At 46.0% G+C, this 18,961-nt stretch overlaps 1 protein-coding gene across 11 annotated transcripts in view; it reads left to right on the forward strand.

Moving 5' to 3' along the window:
* Positions 1–18,961, forward strand: part of TENM4 (teneurin transmembrane protein 4) — a 628,724-nt gene that overhangs the window by 171,340 nt on the left and 438,423 nt on the right. The window lies entirely within an intron of this gene.

An 18,961-nucleotide genomic window follows, 5' to 3' on the forward strand; every position in this document is an offset into this window, starting at 1 on the left:
GAACCAGGCAGAGGGCCTTCTCAGTAGTGGCACCTGCCCTGTGGAACACCCTCCCATCAGATGTCAAAGTGAAAAACAACTACCTGACATTTAGAAGACATCTAAAGGCTTCAGGTTCAGGCATCTAAAGGCTAAAGGTTCAGGGAAGTTTTTAATGTGTGACATTTTAATGCAGTGTTTCCCAACCTTTGGTCTCCAGCTGTTTTCAGACTACAGTTCCCATCATCCCTGACCATTGATCTTGCTAGCTAGGGATCATGGGAGTTGTAGTCCAAAAACAGCTGGAGATCCAAGGTTGGGAAACACTATTTTAATGTATTTTTCATGTTTGTTGGAAGCCACCCAGACTGGCTGGGGAAACCCAGCCAGATAGGCAGGGTACAAATAATAAATTACTATTACTATTACTAATAGAACTGTAGAGTTAGAAGGGACCCCAAGGGTTATCTAGTGTGTGTATTACCCTCTGATCCTGGACAATAATTTCTTAGCCCTAAAATCATTGGACAGCTCCGGACAACCTTCTCTCTACCACGCGTCTTCCTTTGTTGTGGCCAACCATGCAGGGTTGTTGTTGTGACAATGAATAGCATAAACACTGTAAAGCATCTGTTATAATTACAATATTGTTGACGTAGACCAAAGAAACCTTGTTGTGGGACAATAATACACAAAGAATAAGTGAATTGATCTCAGCAGGCCCGAACTTAGGTAATTGTCTCAAAGTTTTTCTACATTGGTTGTTCTTTCTGTGTAGTGCCTAAAAATATTAGATTTTGCTTCTTGAGTGAAAAATGAGGTGTCTGTCATTGGGAGCAGGTGGAGAATAAAGTTTTTTTTTTTTTTAAGAAAGAAAAAAAAACACTTGAGTAGGGAAAGCGAGTGTGGGAACCTTGCAGGATATTAATCAAAACTAGTGTCTAAAACAGTGAGCTAAGATCACACTGAGATTGGGACCATCTGGAGATGGAGTGCAAACTGGGATAATTCTGACGGGTTTTTAGGATCCTTCAGTTTTTTTCTTCTGGCAACTTCAACTGGATTGTACTACTTCGTTAATAAAGCCAGCAGTTGAAAAAGAAAACCAAAATGATAGATGCACTGAACGGAATAGCAGACACACAAATATGCCAGTTCTGTGGCTCTTTAGGTGCATGAAAGTTCTTTTTAAGGCCTCTTTTCAACATGACATTCTGTCACCCTCTTTCTCTCTTATCTCGGTGATACCAACTGTTAGTCATACTCGGAGTAGACACATTGACCTCAGTGGACTCAGGTTACTGAAATGCTTTGCTTCCAATGGGTGTGCTCGTGAGTAGGGATGCCAGAAGGCACCACCTTCCATTCTGCCCTGAATTAATCACACACAGCGCTGTTCCCATTCCACTGCAGTTCGTCTTCCACCAAAAACCATATTCATCTTTCTTCCCACTGTAGCAAAATTATGAACACTGTGTGGTTTATATAATTAATTGCATTATTCCAACCCATTCATTTCCAGTGCAGTGGAAATGGGGAAAACTTCCATCAGTGGCATTCCCTTTGTGGCTTGAAAGAAACAACAACCGTGAACGCCAATCATATTAAGTGGGTTGATTTCCATTCTGGGCATGGGATGAGTAAGTGGACCTTGCCAATTTCTGTTCCCGCTCTCGTTTTCATCAGAGAGCTCTGACATCCCAAACTCTGAGTGTGGCTTAGTTGCATATCACCCAAATGTCTCATTGTTGATGGGTGAATGCTTGGATTCCTTTAGCGTTCAGAAATGCATCTCTCCTTTCAGCCAATGGAAACACGGGCAGGGAAGATATTCAAGACCTTATCCGTCCTAACTGCAGAATAGCAGGTCTCCCTTTCCATTAATCAGCAACTATGATCTGACCCGGAGGGTTGGGAAGGGATTACAGGGCAGAAGATAACAAAAGATTAACATTGGAGGCCACTGAGCCCACCGGTGAGGTCCTGCCCTGAAGTATAGGCTTTGCCGGAGGGATGAATTGGCCTAAGTTAATTAAGACTGGTTTTAAACTCCGGTGAGAGGTCAGCCCCCTCCTCCCTTCCACCCCCGTAAGTCACCTCGAGTCCATTTCATGAATAGTACAGATTGTGGTAGAAAAAGGGCCGTCTGGGAGGTTGCTGTGGTCTTCAAGGTGGGCAGAGCCAGAGGGTGGGGGAACCCTGATCGGGACATTTCCGAAGGCTGAATAGCCGAGTGGAGAAAAGGTCCTTTTGTCTTGTTGCTTAACCCATGAAACGATGACCTCTCGACCCCGCTGACCCTTTTATTTTTTGTCCCTGAAAAGACTAAAACCAACCATGCCTGTACAAAAACCCCTTTTCTTTTCAGCTTTCTCATGGTCATTAAATTCCCCGCAGTGTTCTCTTTAAGTGCTCTCTAAGGCTGCCTTGTTGAGCGGGGCAGATATTTTGACTCTTTGAAGCCAATAGATTATTCTGCCCCTCCTCCCTGCCCCACGGCACCGGCGCTTTCTATTCTCTTTCTCTGCCTATGGCCTCCAAACTTCGGCAGCGGGCTGCATTCAGGGCATGTTCATCTTCGTCAGGACAAGATGAACAAGGAGAGAGGAGGAAAAAGCGTTTCTCTAGTGGCGTTCCTCTTTAACCGCCTCAAAAGTGCTTTCCAAGTGAGACATTGGGATGCAGTAATTAGCAATTTACATCCAAACATCCTCCATTGCTCACAATTTGACAAAGGGCTGCATCAGTCACTGCAAATGTGCTAATTGCAGGTTTACACCCTCTCTATAGTAGCCCGTGTCAAAATACAGCAACGGAGGACTTCGCTCAAAGCAGGCAGCAATCGATGATCTGATTCAGTGATGTGGTAAGCATAGAATCGCAGAATAGTAGAGTTGGAAGGGACCACAAGAGTCATCTAGTCGAACCTTCTGCAATGCAGGAATCTCAGCTCAAGTCTCCATGACAGATGGTCATCCAACATCTGCTTAAAAGCCTCCAAGGAAGGAGAGTCCAAAACCTCCAGAGGGAGATGGTTCCACTGTTGAACAGTTCATCAGAAAGTTTTCCCTGATGTTGAGTCAGATACTCCTTTTTTGACTACTATAAGTCGCTCTACGCGGAGCTGCCCTTGAAGCTGTCCCAGAAACTCCAGCGGGTGCAGCGAGGCTCCTCACAGGGTCCCTGCCATGGGAGCATATTCACCCAGTGCTTTTCCAGTTGCACTGGTTCCTGGTGGAGTACAGGGTCAGGTTCAAGGTCCTGGTTTTGACCTTTAAAGCCCTTCACGGCCTAGGACCCTCGTACCTACGGGACCGCCTCTCCCGGTATGCCCCATGGAGGACCTTAAGATCCATAAATAGCAACACCTTAGAGGTCCCAAGCCCTAAGGAAGTCAGATTAGCCTCAACCAGATCCAGGGCCTTTTCAACACTGGCTCCAGCCTGGTGGAACACTCTGTCTCATGAGACCAGGGCCCTGCGGGATCTGATTTCTTTCCTCAGGATGCGTAAGACAGAGTTGTTCAGCTTGGACTTTGGCTTGGAATCAACTTGATCCCCTCCCCCTCTTTCCTTTTTCCCTTCTCCTTCTGTGATGGAACTCCTATTTGGGGACTTCCCTGGCTTTTTTCTGGCCCACGTAGGACCAGTCTGGATAGTTGGCCTTGGTGAAGATTTGACGTTTTTCATTCCCAAAAAGTTTTTGATTTGAGTTTCTACTGAAATGAGGCTGCATTTTAATGTTGTACTTTAATCTTGTTTTTAGGTTGTATTTTAGTCAATTGTTTTTATACCTGGTGTTAGCTGCCCTGAGCCTGGTCTTGGCTGGGGAGGGCGGGGTATAAATAAAATTTATTATTATAATTATAATTATTATTTGTAACTTGAAGCCATTGGTTCAAGTCGTCCCCTCCAGAGCAGGAGAAAACAAGCTTGCTCCATCTTCCATGTGACAGCTCTTCAGGTATTGGAAGGTGGTTATCCTATCTCCTCTGTCTTTTCCAAACTAAACATACCAGTTCCTTCAACCGTTCCTCACCTAAGTGCCAGGCTGCTTTTCAAATCGCATCCTCAGGTGGAACAGTCCCTCCATTATTTCCTTTAAATTAAATCTGCAAGCTTGCCGCAACCCCGGTTAGGGTGTCAGAAGTGGGTTCCTGGGCTTTCCAAGCGCTTTGACTGCCATGTCGTGGTTGTGGGTGAGCTTTGCCTTCAATAATAATAATAATAATTTATTATTTATACCCCGCCCATCTGGTTGGGTCTCCCCAGCCATCTTGGGTGGCTTCCAACAAAGTATTAAAATACAGTGGTCTGTTAAACATTAAAAGCTTCCCTAAACAGGGCTGCCTTCAGATGTCTTCTAAAAGTCTGGTAGTTGTTGTTCTCTTTGACATCTGCTGGGAGGGCGTTCCACAGGGCGGGTGCCACTACCGAGAAGGCCCTCCACCTGGTTCCCTGTAACTTGGCTTCTCACAGTGAGGGAACCGCCAGAAGGCCCTCGGAGCTGGACCTCAATCATGCTTACTTTTCTTAAGCTTTGGGATTAAAAACAACAACCCCGATTGGCCTCCTTGGGCTTCTTAAGCTCTGGAAACCAAGTGAAGGAGAGAGGCAAGGGTGGTGTTTAAAATGTGTAAGTCTTTGCCTGGGAGTGACTGCAGCAAGATAAATCACTGCCTCTCCATGAATTAACATTTTTGCGAGATCTTAAAAAGCAATGGCTGTGAAATTGACTTCTAGCCCATTTTAATTGGGGTGGGCCAAAAACTTTTAATCAATATCTGGACAGCTGCTTTGTCCTCCTGGCTTGAGAGGCTTAGCATGCTACTGGCATTGGCAAGAGGCAGCAGAGCAGGAGATGGGAACCTTGTTTCAGCCTGAGGGCCACAATCCTTTTTTGGCAGCCTTCTGAGGGCCACATGGCAGTGGTGGGCGGAGCCAGAAGCAGTAGTGGGAGGAGGGACAATTGTAAATTTTTGCCTTTATACTGCAGGCTGGTATCTGCACACAAACGCTTATCTCTCCTCCATCTGGGCAAGGAAAGGAGTTCCAAGAACACCTCTCCTCCCGGCCAAAGCACTCAGCCAGGGTGCTAAGAGATGTTTAGTGGTAGATGGTGTTGGAAACTTAGCATCAAGTGAGAAACGGAAGAGGGATTGGGAACTGATCAGCATGCTAATGCAGCTTGCAGATGTAAAGAAGGGAAGGAGGGTCGCAGCCTTGCTTCCACACTCCCAGTCTCTAGAAAAAAAACTACTTTCTGCACCCAACCTTATAGACTATCGGAGCTGCTGATCGCAGCCATCCAGATGGCCGATGCCGTTTTATGTGAGACATTCCTGTGCTTTGGTTTCATTACCAGAGCAAACGAGTGGAGCGTGACACAATTGCAGAAGGCAACCTGCACGTGGCTGCCAGTGTATTAATCTGTGGGGGCTAATATCATAATGTAATTACTACAACAGCGCTTTCTGACTTAATTGAAAACTCTCTGTGTCTGGGCCATTAATGAGAAATGCATGATTTGGCGATTCAAAACAGAGGGAGCTGTGGGTCGTTGGGCGTGTGGCATAAGGGAGGGCGGGAGGACTGATTCCTCCTGCCCCTCCGCTTTTCTCATCGTCCCCCCCCCTCCTCTCGGTGGCAGTGAAAAATGTCCTGGACTTGAGATACGCTGCGTGGTGTTTAACAGGCCCCTCTCCTTTTCTGTTTCCTCGAAAGGTATGGGTTTGCATGTGTCACAGACTGGCTGGACGCAGAGGAGTAGCAGGCGAAAGCAGCTTGGCAACCCTCAAGGGAAGAGGACTCAGAGCCCAGGGAGTGGTGATGGTGGTGGGATGACGATGAAGGGACAGAGGGAGAAGATGGGGGAGCCTGGGAGGAGAAGGTGTCAGAAGCTGAAGGGGTAACAGGACGTGAGTGGCTCTGTGGTTTAAACCACTGTGCTGTTTGGACTTGCTGATCGGAAGGTCAGTGGTTCGAGGCCCCACAACAGGGTGAGCTCCCGTTGCTCAGTCCCAGCTCCTGCCAACCTAGCAGTTTGAAAGCACACAGTGCAAGTAAATAAATAGGCACCGCTACAGCGGGAAGGTAAACAATGTTTCCGTGCGCTGCTCTGGCTTCGCCAGAAGCAGCTTAGTCATGCTGGCCACATGACCCGGAAAAACTGTCTGCGGAAGCGGACAAACGGCGGCTCCCTCGGCCTGTAAAGCGAGATGAGTGCCGCAACACCAGAGTCGTTCGTGACTGGACTTAACTGCCGGGGGTCCCTTTACATTCTTTTACTGGGCTTAGTGAGTAGGGAGAGTCTGTGGCAGAGAGTCTGGGAGAAGAGAAAGGAGTCAAAGATGAGTCCAGTTGGTCTCCCAGAACCAGGAGAGGCATGAAACCAGCAAGCAGAACTGGAGCACAATTCTTTGATTCTATGAACACTGTCCCCTCCTCCTCCTGTTGTTGTTGCTGTTTAGTCATTTAGTCGTGTCCGCCTCTTCGTGACCCCATGGACCACAGCACGCCAGGCACTCCTGTCTTCCACTGCCTCCCGCAGTTTGGTCAAACTCATGCTGGTAGCTTCGAGAACACTGTCCAACCATCTCGTCCTCTGTCGTCCCCTTCTCCTTGTGCCCTCCATCTTTCCCCAAATCAGGGTCTTTTCCAGGGAGTCTTCTCATGAGGTGGCCCAAAGTCTTGGATCCTCAGCTTCAGGATCTGTCCTTCCAGTGAGCACTCAGGGCTGATTTCTTCAGGGCTTCTATTTGCCAGGAGGTGATGGGTCCAGTGGTCATGATCTTAGTTTTTTTGATGTTGAGCTTCAGACCATATTTTGCGCTCTCCTCTTTCACCCTCATTAAAAGGTTCTTTAATTCCTCCTCACTTTCTTCCGGCAATCTTAATTCCGACTTGGGATTCATCCAGCCCAGCCTTTCGCATGATGAATTCTGCATATAAGTTAAATAACCAGGGAGACAATATACAGCTTTGCCGTACTCCTTTCCCAATTTTGAACCAATCAGTTGTTCCATATCCAGTTCTAACTGTAGCCTCTTGTCCCACATAGAGATTTCTCAGGAGACAGATGAGGTGATCAGGCACTCCCATTTCTTTAAGAACTTGCCATAGTCCCTTCCTCTTTTATAGGCACCTACATTCGTGGCCATCATTGCCTTCTGTGGAAGCGAATGCCACCATTTAACTATGTGCTAACATGAAGAATCCCATTCTTTTCTCTGTCCTGAATCTTCCAGCACTCAGATTCACTAGAACACTTCTCATACTGTTATCATAGAACTGTGGTTGAAAGGGACCACAAGGGTCATCTAGTCCAACCCCCTGCAATGCAGGAATATTTTGCCCAGTGTAGGGCTTGAACCCATGACCCTGACTGAGCTATGCATGGGGGGAAGTAAAGCTTTTCTGCATCCCTGAAACCAGAACCTTGAGATCTGCGATCTGAAGCCTGGTGCAATATTCATAGACTTTGAATTACAGAATTCTGAGCCTAGGAATGAATGGAACTTAGAAACCCTTTCATACGAAACACCACTTTGGACTGCCCTGTGCTTTATTCACCCCAGCAGTGGTGGGTGGAAGCCATTTTCTTGCTGCTTGCTGTTAAACAACCGGAAAACAGTGAATTATTTCTGATTTAATGCAAACCGTCCGGAAATCCAGATCCAGATCTGCCTTCTCCCTCTCTATTTCCAATGCATTCATCCCAGACTTCGGCTTACTCTTGAGCTGACTCTCGTTGTTCCCCAAAATAAAGACTCTGTTGTTAACCCTGGGCGATTTGTCGGCGAAACCCACGCTTGAAGTGTTTGAGCCCCTGTCCCCAATACTTACACCTACACAGCGCTGTTAGCACAGTTAAGACTGACAGCATTGTTTTCCTAACCGGTTTTGTTCTTGTTTCTCTGTTGACAGCATCTTTGTCTTTGAACCTTTGCAAACATGCACAATAAACCGCTAGCCTTGACATTTCCGTAAAGAATTCTGCTCGGCACCCTGTTATCCTTCTAGTGCCGGCTCACCAGCCAAGGACGGTGTGTGCTTTCGCGAATGCTACTTTCCCCATTCATTTCATTCCAGTGTTTGAGGTCAATACTATTGGTTTCAAGCATTGCACACTATTGCATGGCATCTCTCTCGGCATTTGCATTGTGAAGGACATATTGCCAGGAATTCCTTGTTTTTTCTGCTTTGTGTTCCTTTGATTGTTTCCCTGCTGTGGTAGTTTTGAACAGAAGCTCTTTTCCTTAAAGTAAAAAATCTTGCAATCCTTGACCTAGAACACAGGAATGTATTGATTGCAGAGTGTTGTTCGCTGCCTTTTTCTCTCTCTCTCTCCACCCCCACCCCCCTCTCTCTCTCTGAGTGGTGCATGTATTTCAAAAGAGCCTGTCCATTAAGTTAATTGGATTTGGTGTACTGATCATGTTCTTATGAATATGTAGATACAAGAGGATTTTTCTTCATTGTGCGAAGCGGGGAGAAGGTTTATGGTGGCAGCAAGAGCAAAAACGTTCTGCGCAGAGAACATGAGTGGTTGCACATGACTTAAATCGCTCGTTGCCGCGCGGAAGTGAATTTAACCTTGATTTGGATGGGCAATAGGCTTGCTTGCCTAAGACCATGCAATCAATTCATAGCTAATAATTATATTTAGTTGTCTTTAAAGAGCGGGCAATGGCTTGCCCCAAAAAATACAGTGAATTCATAGCTAATCATAATATTTATTTGCCTCATTTGTGTTTTCTTTCAAAGAGGTGAGAGTAGCATCTGTGAGAGCCCAGCTGGATCAAAGCATTGCTGTTTCCAACAATGGAAGCAGAACATAACCAATATGACTAGGTACTATTTGATAGCCTTCCCCTCCATGAATTTGTCTACTCTTTTGAAGCTATCCAAGTTACCCCTAAGGGACGCGGGTGGCACTGTGGGTTAAACCACAGAGCCTAGGGCTTGCCGATCAGAAGGTCGGCGGTTCGAATCCCCGCAACGGGGTGAGCTCCCGTTGCTCGGTCCCTGCTTCTGCCAACCTAGCAGTTCGAAAGCATAAAGTGCAAGTAGATAAATAGGTACTGCTCCGGCGGGAAGGTAAACAGCATTTCTGTGCGCTGCTCTGGTTCGCCAGAAGCGGCTTAGTCATGCTGGCCACATGACCCAGAAGCTGTACGCCGGCTCCCTCGGCCAGTAAAGCGAGATGAGTGCCGCAACCCCAGAGTCGTCCACGACTGGACCTAACAGTCAGGGGTCCCTTTACCCTTTACCTTTAAGTTACCCCTGCTCTGTGAATCCCTGCAACTTCACCAGATTCTTTGGGCGTGTTCAGAGGAACACATCCCTAAATTGTGGCAGTCCCTCCGCACCATCATTGCTCGGCTTCCAGCATAAAACTGAGATTGTAGAGGAGGAAAATTCCACCACTCTGTGCATTAAAGGAAGGGAAAATTGCAAAGCCTTCGCATTTGAGATTCATGGCTAAGGAAGCAACTCACGTGGCCCCAGCGGCTGCTGCCTTCCTTTGAGGTCTTCTCCGTTACTTATTTATTAAATGTTGGCTGGAGAAGCTTTCTCTCTAAAAATAACCTCTGGTCTCGGTGGATTGTTCGTTCCTGCCAGTCTTCCTTTCATGCCACTCAGTGTGCATATTCTGAAGCTAACTGCCACGGACAGGCACTTCAGCAGGTGCCAACCCTTGAAATATGCTTTCTTAAAGACACAGCTTCTACTAGAGGCAGGTGCCCCCACACTGCATACATCTGTTAGTGGTCCCCTAGCCCTTTTAGCCTCTGGCTTTGCCATATCAACAACGTCAATGTGGACAAGCTTCAGATATGTTAGCCACAAGAATGTTACAGGCTCCTTTTTTCACCCCAAACCGTGTTGACTGCCACAAGGATTCCTCTCCCGCAATTCTAAACCATTTGAGGGACTTCTACCATTTTAATTTTTCATTATTTGCAGTTCTGAGCCTTTAATAATAATAATAATATCTCACCCACCTGACTGGGTTACTGCAGCCTCTCTGGGGAGCTTCCAGTAAATTAAAACACAGTAAGGCATTAAACATTAAAAACTTCCCAGCACAGGGCTGTCTTCAGGTGTCTTCAGTTGTTTGTTATATGATGGGAGGGCATTTCACGGGGCAGGTGCCACCACTGAGAAGGCCCGATGCCTGGTTCCCTTGTAACTTCACTTCTCGCAGTGAGGGAACCGCCAGAAGGCCCTCGGAGCTGGACCCCAGTGTCCGGGCTGAACGATGGGGGTGGAGACGTTCCTTCAGGTATTTTAAGTGGTGTGTCCTGTGTGTGTACATTTTTAAGAATATAAGGAAAGCCCTGCTGGATCAGACCAAAGGCCCATCTAGTCCAGCATCAAGTTCTCACCATGGCCAACCAGAATTCCCCAATGGGAAGCCGACAAGGGGGACCTGAATGCAACAGCACTCTTCTCACTTGTGATTCCCCGAAACTAGTAATCAGAAGAACACTTCTTCCGATAAAGCAGCCTTTCTCAACCTGTGGGTCCCCAGATGTTGTTGAACTACAACTCCCGTCACCCCTAGCTAGCAAGGCCAGAGCTCAGGGATGATGGGAGTTGTAGTCCAGCAACATCTGGGGACCCACAGGTTGAGAAAGGCTGCAATAGAGGATGGAGAACATAACCATTGCACCTGATAGCCACTAACGGACTCATTCATTTGCTTGATTCTCTTGTTGGACATTACTGCCTCTTGCAGGAGAAAATTCCATAGTTTAACTTCTTGCTGTGTGAAGAAGTCCTTTCTTTTGTCTATAGTGAATCTTCCAAGTCTATTGAATAACCTCCCTCATTGTCTATCGGTTCGTCAATACCGTGTAAAGATGAGCTGCTGTCTTTACCCCTTAAGGGCAAGCCAGTGATCTTTCATAGGTTCTTTTATTTTTTATTTTATTTTTATAAAAACCCACCAACCTCCTTTCACCCGAGGGGGATCGGTTGTCACAAGGTGTTGATTGATAAGAAAATGATAGCAGCTGCAGGTGAAAAAGAAAATGCAGCTCTGTTGTTTGCTCGCAAAACCAATTGTTTTTGATCAGAGCATCAGAAACTGCTGGAGCATTGTGGATTTCGCTCTCCAGAAGTAAGCACTGCTGATTATTTCCACACGCGGGCGGTTTCTTCATTGTTTGATCATTTCCCTCTGCCTCGGTTGAAAGTTTGGAAACATTTGTTTGATTTGAGTATGTGCCAGGGTAGAAGGTTGGTGGGGAATACAGCAAGATGTGCTTGTTCTTTGGAGATTCACTTGCAAATTCTCGGCAGGAGTAGAAGCTACTACAGGATACGGTGGCAACTCAATGGCTATGCTTGAGACTTTTTAGTTTGAGGAAAGGAGGTCATGGTAGAATTCCATGGAAGGGACTATGAGGGTCATCTAGCCCAACCGCCTGAATCTTTTGCCCAACGTGGGGCTCAAACCCACGACCCTGAGATTAAGAGTTTTGTGCTCTACCAACTGAGCTATTCAGGAAAATGGTGATGATGATAAAGTGGACAGAGAGCCAAACCTAACAAATGCGTATTCTTGGTAGTTAGGAGCTAAGTCCACGGAGCTGTACAGCTGATAGGTAGACCATAGAAATGCACTTGGTAGAGAGGGCTCTGTGTGATGTCATGTCCCCTCTTTTCCTGGAGGAAGTTGCATGCAGTACTTCCTGTTCCTCCTGAGCTCTCTTCCTGTGAGCAGCCATAAGGGCAGATGTACCCTGTGTTTACTCCAGCTCCAGACACAAGCCTGAAGCTTGTTATCCTGTGAATATAAGTATTTTGCTTGCATAGTTTTGACTGCTTGACAGATTAGAGAACTGGGCCAAAACAAACAAGATGAATTTTAACAGGGAGAAATGTAAAGTATTGCACTTGGGCAAAAAAAATGAGAGGCAGAAATACAAGATGGGTGACACCTGGCTTGAGAGCAGTACATGTGAAAAGGATCTAGGAGTCTTGGTTGACCACAAACTTGACATGAGCCAACAGTGTGATGCGGCAGCTAAAAAAGCCAATGCAATTCTGGGCTGCATCAATAGGAGTATAGCATCTAGATCAAGGGAAGTAATAGTGCCACTGTATTCTGCTCTGGTCAGACCTCACCTGGAGTACTGTGTCCAGTTCTGGGCACCACAGTTCAAGAAGGACACTGACAAACTGGAACGTGTCCAGAGGAAGGCAACCAAAATGGTCAAAGGCCTGGAAACGATGCCTTATGAGGAACAGCTAAGGGAGCTGGGCATGTTTAGCCTGGAGAAGAGGAAGTTAAGGGGTGATATGATAGCCATGTCCAAATATATAAAAGTATGTCACATAGAGGAGGGAGAAAGGTTGTTTTCTGCTGCTCCAGAGAAGCGGACACGGAGCAATGGATCCAAACTACAAGAAAGAAGATTCCACCTAAACATTAGGAAGAACTTTCTGACAGTAAGAGCTGTTTGACAGTGGAATTTGCTGCCAAGGAGTGTGGTGGAGTCTCCTTCTTTGGAGGTCTTTAAGCAGAGGCTTGACAACAATATGTCAGGAGTGCTCTGATGGTGTTTCCTGCTTGGCAGGGGGTTGGACTCGATGGCCCTTGTGGTCTCTTCCAACTCTATGATTCTATGATTCTATGCTGCCATTGCTGTGAAACCCATGCATGATAATAAATAAGTAGATTATATTTTTAAGTTTACTCTCCAATTTGTTGCCTGGTGCTTTATTAAGCGGGGGGTACAAAAGGGAAGCCAGCTTCCTTCATAGGTGGATTTGCTCAAAACAAGGTTTTACACCCTAATGCCTATGCTTTTAATTTTGTTGCCAATAATGGGATTTTAAAACTCTCTTCAGCCCCCACATGGGGGCTCCTGGAGGGATAAGTTGTGTTTAATAGGTATTTCCCTACCTATTAAAAACTGCCCCACAGAATAGGAGGTTCCTTGGAGGTTTTTAAGCAGAGGTTAGATAGCCACCTGCCATGGATGCTCTAGCTGAGATTCCTGCATTGAAGGGGTTGGACTAGATGACCCTGGGGCCCCTTACAATTCTACAATTCTATGATTCCATGTATTTCGGTCCCTGAGCATCAGAAGTCAGTGTACAGACAGGGTGGTGGTTTTTACTCAAACTGGGACACCTCACTCCCTGACATCTGGCTGGAGAACTCCCAAGATTTGAGTTTCTACTGAAATGAGGCTGCATTTTAATGTTGTATTTTAATCTTGTTTTTAAGTTGTGTTTTAATCAATTGTTTTTATACCTGGTGTTAGCCACCCTAAACCTGGTATTGGCTGGGAAGGCTGGGGTATAAATAAAAATTATTATTATTATTACTATTACTATTAAGAAAGCCATGCTTGCACCCCAGGAGTCCACTAGTAGGTTGCGTTGGACTTGATCGGTCCCTAGTTGTGTCAGTCTGACCTTTGCATTGCCTGGCCTTTCCCGACAATAGCCATTGGATAGGTAAAGGTAAAGGGATCCAGTCGTGGCCGACTCTGGGGTTGCGGCGCTCATCTCGCTTTATTGGCCGAAGGAGCCGGCATACAGTTTCTGGGTCATGTGGCCAGCATGACTAAGCCGCTTCTGGCGAACCAGAGCAGCGCACGGAAACACCATTTTCCTTCCTGCCGGAGTGGTACCTATTTATCTACTTGCACTTTGATGTGCTTTTGAACTGCTAGGTTGGCAGGAGCAGGGACCAAGCAACGGGAGCTCACCCCCTTGCGGGGATTCGAACTGCTGACCTTCTGATCAGCAAGTCCTAGGCTCTGTGGTTTAACCCACAGCGCCACCTGCGGCCCTAGCCATTGGCTATCTGGCTGTCTTGCCTAAGCCTCTGTGCCAGGGCTGCCTTTGCTGCAAACACTGCGGCAATAAGGCATCACACACTCCACGCATGTTGGGCTGTAGCCACAGAGGACCGGCTGAAAAAGCTCTTTCCGTCCAGCATGAATTAGGACATGCCGTTTAAAAAATTCATGGCAAGATTACATAAAACCATATGTGTGTGTATATATATCTATAATTCTCAGGGCTCCGCCCCCAGCTTTGCATTAAAAATGTGCAGCTGCAGAGCATTAGACATTCCATTAGAGTACCAGGCTTGAGACGTGAGCTTCACAGTTAGCAACGAGGGAAGGGAAAGGGGTGGGGGAAGAGAAAGTGTTTTCGAGCACAGTGTTTATTTGATGCTTCTTTGAAACGGTGGTGTCACTAAGTGGATCAAGATTTTTATTGTATGGGAAATAAGGAAGCCTGTTTAAGAGGAGGCTGGGTGTGCTGGACGGGTGCCTGTTTTTGCAGTAACCCAGCTGCTGTGCTTCGGCGCTCTCTCTGCCTCCCCTTCTGCCGCTGCTATCTGGACTTCAAGAAGTCCAGGGCCAAAGTGGCTCTACCCATAACCAGACCTGGAAGGTCTGCTTTGCCATTCAAAATTTCTGCATGCAGACCAGTCCCCGGTTCTGCAGGTTGCCGATGGTGGGGGAAAAAACGGCCTTGAGAGCTGTTGCCCATCAGAGTAGATCACACCAAACTACATGGACAACTGGTGTTAATTAAATTAGTAGCTTCGACTACTGCAATGCACTCTACGTGGGGCTACCTTTGAAGGTGACCTGGAAACTACAACTAATCCAGAATGCGGCAGCTAGACTGGTGACTGGGAGCGGCCGCCAAGACCACATAACACCGGTCTTGAAAGACCTACATTGGCTCCCAGTACGTTTCCGAGCACAATTCAAAGTGTTGGTGCTGACTTGTAAAGCCCTAAATGGCCTTGGTCCAGTATATCTGAAGGAGCCTCTCCACTCCATCGTTCAGCCCGGACACTGAGGCCCAGCACTGAGGGCCTTCTGGCGGTTCCCTCACTGCGAGAAGCCAAGTTACAGGGAACCAAGCAGAGGGCCTTCTCAGTAATGGCGCCCGCCCTGTGGAACAGCCTCCCACCAGACGTCAAAGAGATAAGCACCTACCTGACATATAGAAGACATCTGAAGGCAGCCCTGTTTAGGGAAGCTTTTAATGTTTAATAGACTATTGTATTTTAATATTCTGTTCGAAGCCACCCAGCCAGCTGGGCAGGGTATAAATAATAAATTATTATTATTATTATTATTATTATTATTATTATTATTATTATTATTTTCACCACTACATTCAGATTTCACACTTCCTTCATAGAGCTCAGGGTGGCGGAGATGGCTCTCCCACAACACATTTCATCCTCACAACAAGCCTGTGAGGTTAGGTTAATCTGGGAATAGTGACTGGCCAGTGTCACCTAATGAGATCTGTACAGATTTGAACCCTAGCCTCCAGATCCTTGTCCATCACTCTAAACACTACACCATACTGCTAACTCTAAGATACCAGCCCTCCCAAGGTTTGGCAGTCGCTACCATTTCAGACCCCATTAGTGTACGTTTGGATGTTTTTGCCCCAGTGTTCATCGCTTAACACTTATTTACGTTCAACCTGTATCTGCCGTTTTGATGTCTGTTCATCCTCTTTGGATAAATCATCTTGGAACTCCTCACAATCCTATTTAGCTTTGGCCATCCTGAATGGTTGGGTGTCACCAGCAAATTGGCCATCTCACTGCTTATCCTAATTGCAGATTATTTATGAACAAGTTAAAAAGCATCTGACCCAGTGCAGATCTCTTGGGGGACCAAGCTTCCTACATCCTTCCACTGGAAGAAGTGTTCATTTATTCCTTTCCCTGCTTTCTGTTTTTTTTAACCAATTAATGATACATAAGAGGACTTTGGCCACCTCATGAGAAGGAAAGACCCTGATGTTGGGAAAGATGGAGGGCACAAAGAGAAGGGGACGACAGAGGACGAGATGGTTGGACAGTGTTCTCAAAGCTACCAGCATGAGTTTGACCAAACTGCGGGAGGCAGTGGAAGACAGGAGCATCTGGCGTGCTCTGGTCCTGGGGGTCACGAAGAGTCAGACACGACTAAACAACAAGAGGACTTCTCCCTTTTCCCCACCTCTGCTAAGCTTATTCAATGAGTCTTTAATGAAGGATCTGTATCAACAGCTAACTGAAAATCCAAGTACAGTGGTACCTCTAGTTGTGGACACGATCCATGCTGGGGTGCATTTCTGCGCAAGTGCAGAGCGTGATAGAGCACTTCTGCGCATGTGTGAAGCACGCAGAACACTTCTACGCACGCACGCACGACGAAACCCAGAAGTATACACTTCCGGGTTTGCCGTGTTCACAAGCCGAAGATACACAACATGAACCTAACGCAACACGAGGTATGACTGTAAACAGTATCTCCTCCACGGTCCTTTGACCTAGGCTTATTGACACTTTCAACAAAACAAAATGTTAGGCAGCACGTACCATTGCAGAAGCCATGCTGGTACTTCTTCAGCATGGCTTGTTCTTCTATATGCTGGCTGTTCTGTCTTTGATCATGTTTTTCCACCAGTTTTTTTCCAGGACAGATACTGAGCTAACCTACTTGTAGCTTCCTTTACCAGGCCCTCCCTCACTGCAAATTATTTTTAAAAATTGGTTTATATTGGTATTTTCCAGCCTTCAGCTACTTAAGGACGATTTACATATTTTTGTTAGAAGATCAGCAATTTCACATGTGAGTTCTTTAAGAACTCTCAGGTGGATGCCGTGCAGACCCAGCGATTTGTCGGTTTTTATTGTGTTCATCTCTTGTCACCACTATTTGCCACATTTCCTCTGACTCCCTTGCTGAGAAAATTGGATCAGGCACAGATGAACTGCTCTACATCTCCTGCAGTGACGACGGATGCAAATAATACATTCACCTTCTCTTAAACATCCTTTTCCTCACTGAGCACACCTTTGACTTCCTTCTCATCCAAAGGTCCAACAAAGTCTCCCTGCTTGGTCTCCTGTTTCTAATGCCTTTACATAATTTGTTGTTTGCTTTTACGGTTTTAGCAACACGTTCCTCAGAATTCTTTTTTCAGCATCCCTTAGAATCCTCAGAATTCTTTTTTCAGCATCCACAAGAAATTGTGGAATTTCTTTAGCCAACATTTCTGTTCCTTTTGGTCCTCTTCACTTGGGCAAGACTTCCATTTTCTGAAGGAAGCCCCCTATAACTTCTTTGACGCTAACTTGTTAACCACACAGAAATCCTCTTGGGTTTTGTAGCAACCACATTGATCGTCAGTATACATTTTCGCTGAACTTCTATTATTGCGATTTTGAAGAACCCCCCTAGCATTCTGAAGAGCTTTGACCCTCTTGACTTTCTCTTCCAGCTTCCTTTTTCCGAATCCCCTCGTTTTATTTTCAGTTAGAAGTGTCCTCTTTTTGAAGTCCAATGTGTCTGATGGTGGACTTCCTTTCCCCTGAAGAGGGCTCAGAAGCCAGAGCACTCAAAATCCACAGCAGCCTCAGGCCACAGGAGTCCTCAACCTCTTGAGATCCTCTGACCTTTCTCTGATTCTGTCGCTAAGTAAAGCTTGAGCACAGACGATGATGGAGTAGCCTTGTTTCCCGTCCTTCCATTTGAGAGGAAATTTTCCCTTCTAAAATTTCATATCCCAGATGGACTCAAGGAAGTGCTCGGATGCTCTGGAGCAGCGCTAAAACACACCCAAATGCCCTTGTTCTCACAAACAGCAGAGTGGAAGGTACTTTTGTCTCTGCAGAATCTCGCTTCCGCTGGGGACCCACATAATCGAGTGCTCCTTCATGCACACAAACTCTCCATAAATCTGAACACGTAAAGATGAGCATGTCAGAGAAAACACTGGTCTGATGACTATGGAAAGGTTTAGGGTAGCCTCTCATGCATTGTGAAGAAAATAAGAGAATGGGGTTTGTGTGGCTAGGCTAATCTCCCTTCTGCTTTCCTTGTGCTAACAGTAGGATTGGCATATGTCCGGGAAATCCCGGACATGTCCTCTTTTTTGGGGGGGGGGTCTACATGTCCAGGTTTTTTGGGGGGGGTTAAAAAAATGTGTGCATGGGTGACTCAGTTTTGGGGTCTGGTGCGGGCAATCATGCATAAAAACAGCGCTCAACATTTTTTTTGTCTGGATTTTTACCTCTGGAAATCTGGCAATCCTAGCCAACAGACAAATGTTTTTTCATTCAGTGTGTGTGCATGCTTTAAAATGGTTTTAGGTGTTCCCAGTGTTTCTTAAAGCAGGCTTACTTATTTAAATATTTTTATTTATGTGTGTGTGTTATTTTAATTTCATACCCTCCAACATTTCTGCCGAGGAAAATGAGGATATCCTATTCCATAATACAAATAATAATTTTACTATTTATACCCCACCCACCTGACTGGGTTCCCCCAGCTACCCTGGACAGCTTCCAACATATAAAAAAGCATTATAAAACATTGAAAACTTCCCTATACAGGGCTGCCTTCAGATGTCTTCTAAAGGTTGTATAGTTACTTGTCTCCTTGGTTTGGGGGTTGCATAACTCCATACCCACCAACATTTCTCTGATGAAAATAGGGAGGTCCAACTAAACCCTCCAAGATTTCTCTGGTGCAAATAGGGACGTCCTAAGGAAAAGCGGGACATTCCAGGATCAAATGAGAAACCAGGAAGGCTTCTGTAAATCTTACAATACAATAATCTTTATTGTCATTGTCCCATACAGAACAACAAAATTCAAAAATCTATGTAAGACATTCGGAACCCAACAAGCCTGCTATCCCAGCTATCCCAGCCTGGTTAGCCCCCTAAAAACTCTGATACCCGATTTTTAAATACAATATACTCCCATACAGACTCCTTACAAGGTGTTTAAAACCAAAATCTCATTTGGGTAGAAACTGTTTCTCAGGCGGTTATTCCTAGTCTTTATAATAACCCTGTACCTTCTTCCAGAAGGCAGAAGCTGAAAGAGATCATTTCCGGGGTACACACTATCCTGCGCTATCTCTGCAGCTTTCTTATGGCACCTGGAAGCATAGATTTAATCCAAGGTGGGAAGAGTG

The sequence above is a fragment of the Podarcis melisellensis genome, assembly GCF_964234715.1.
Source record: "Podarcis melisellensis genome assembly, chromosome: 4".
NCBI lineage: Eukaryota > Metazoa > Chordata > Lepidosauria > Squamata > Lacertidae > Podarcis > Podarcis melisellensis.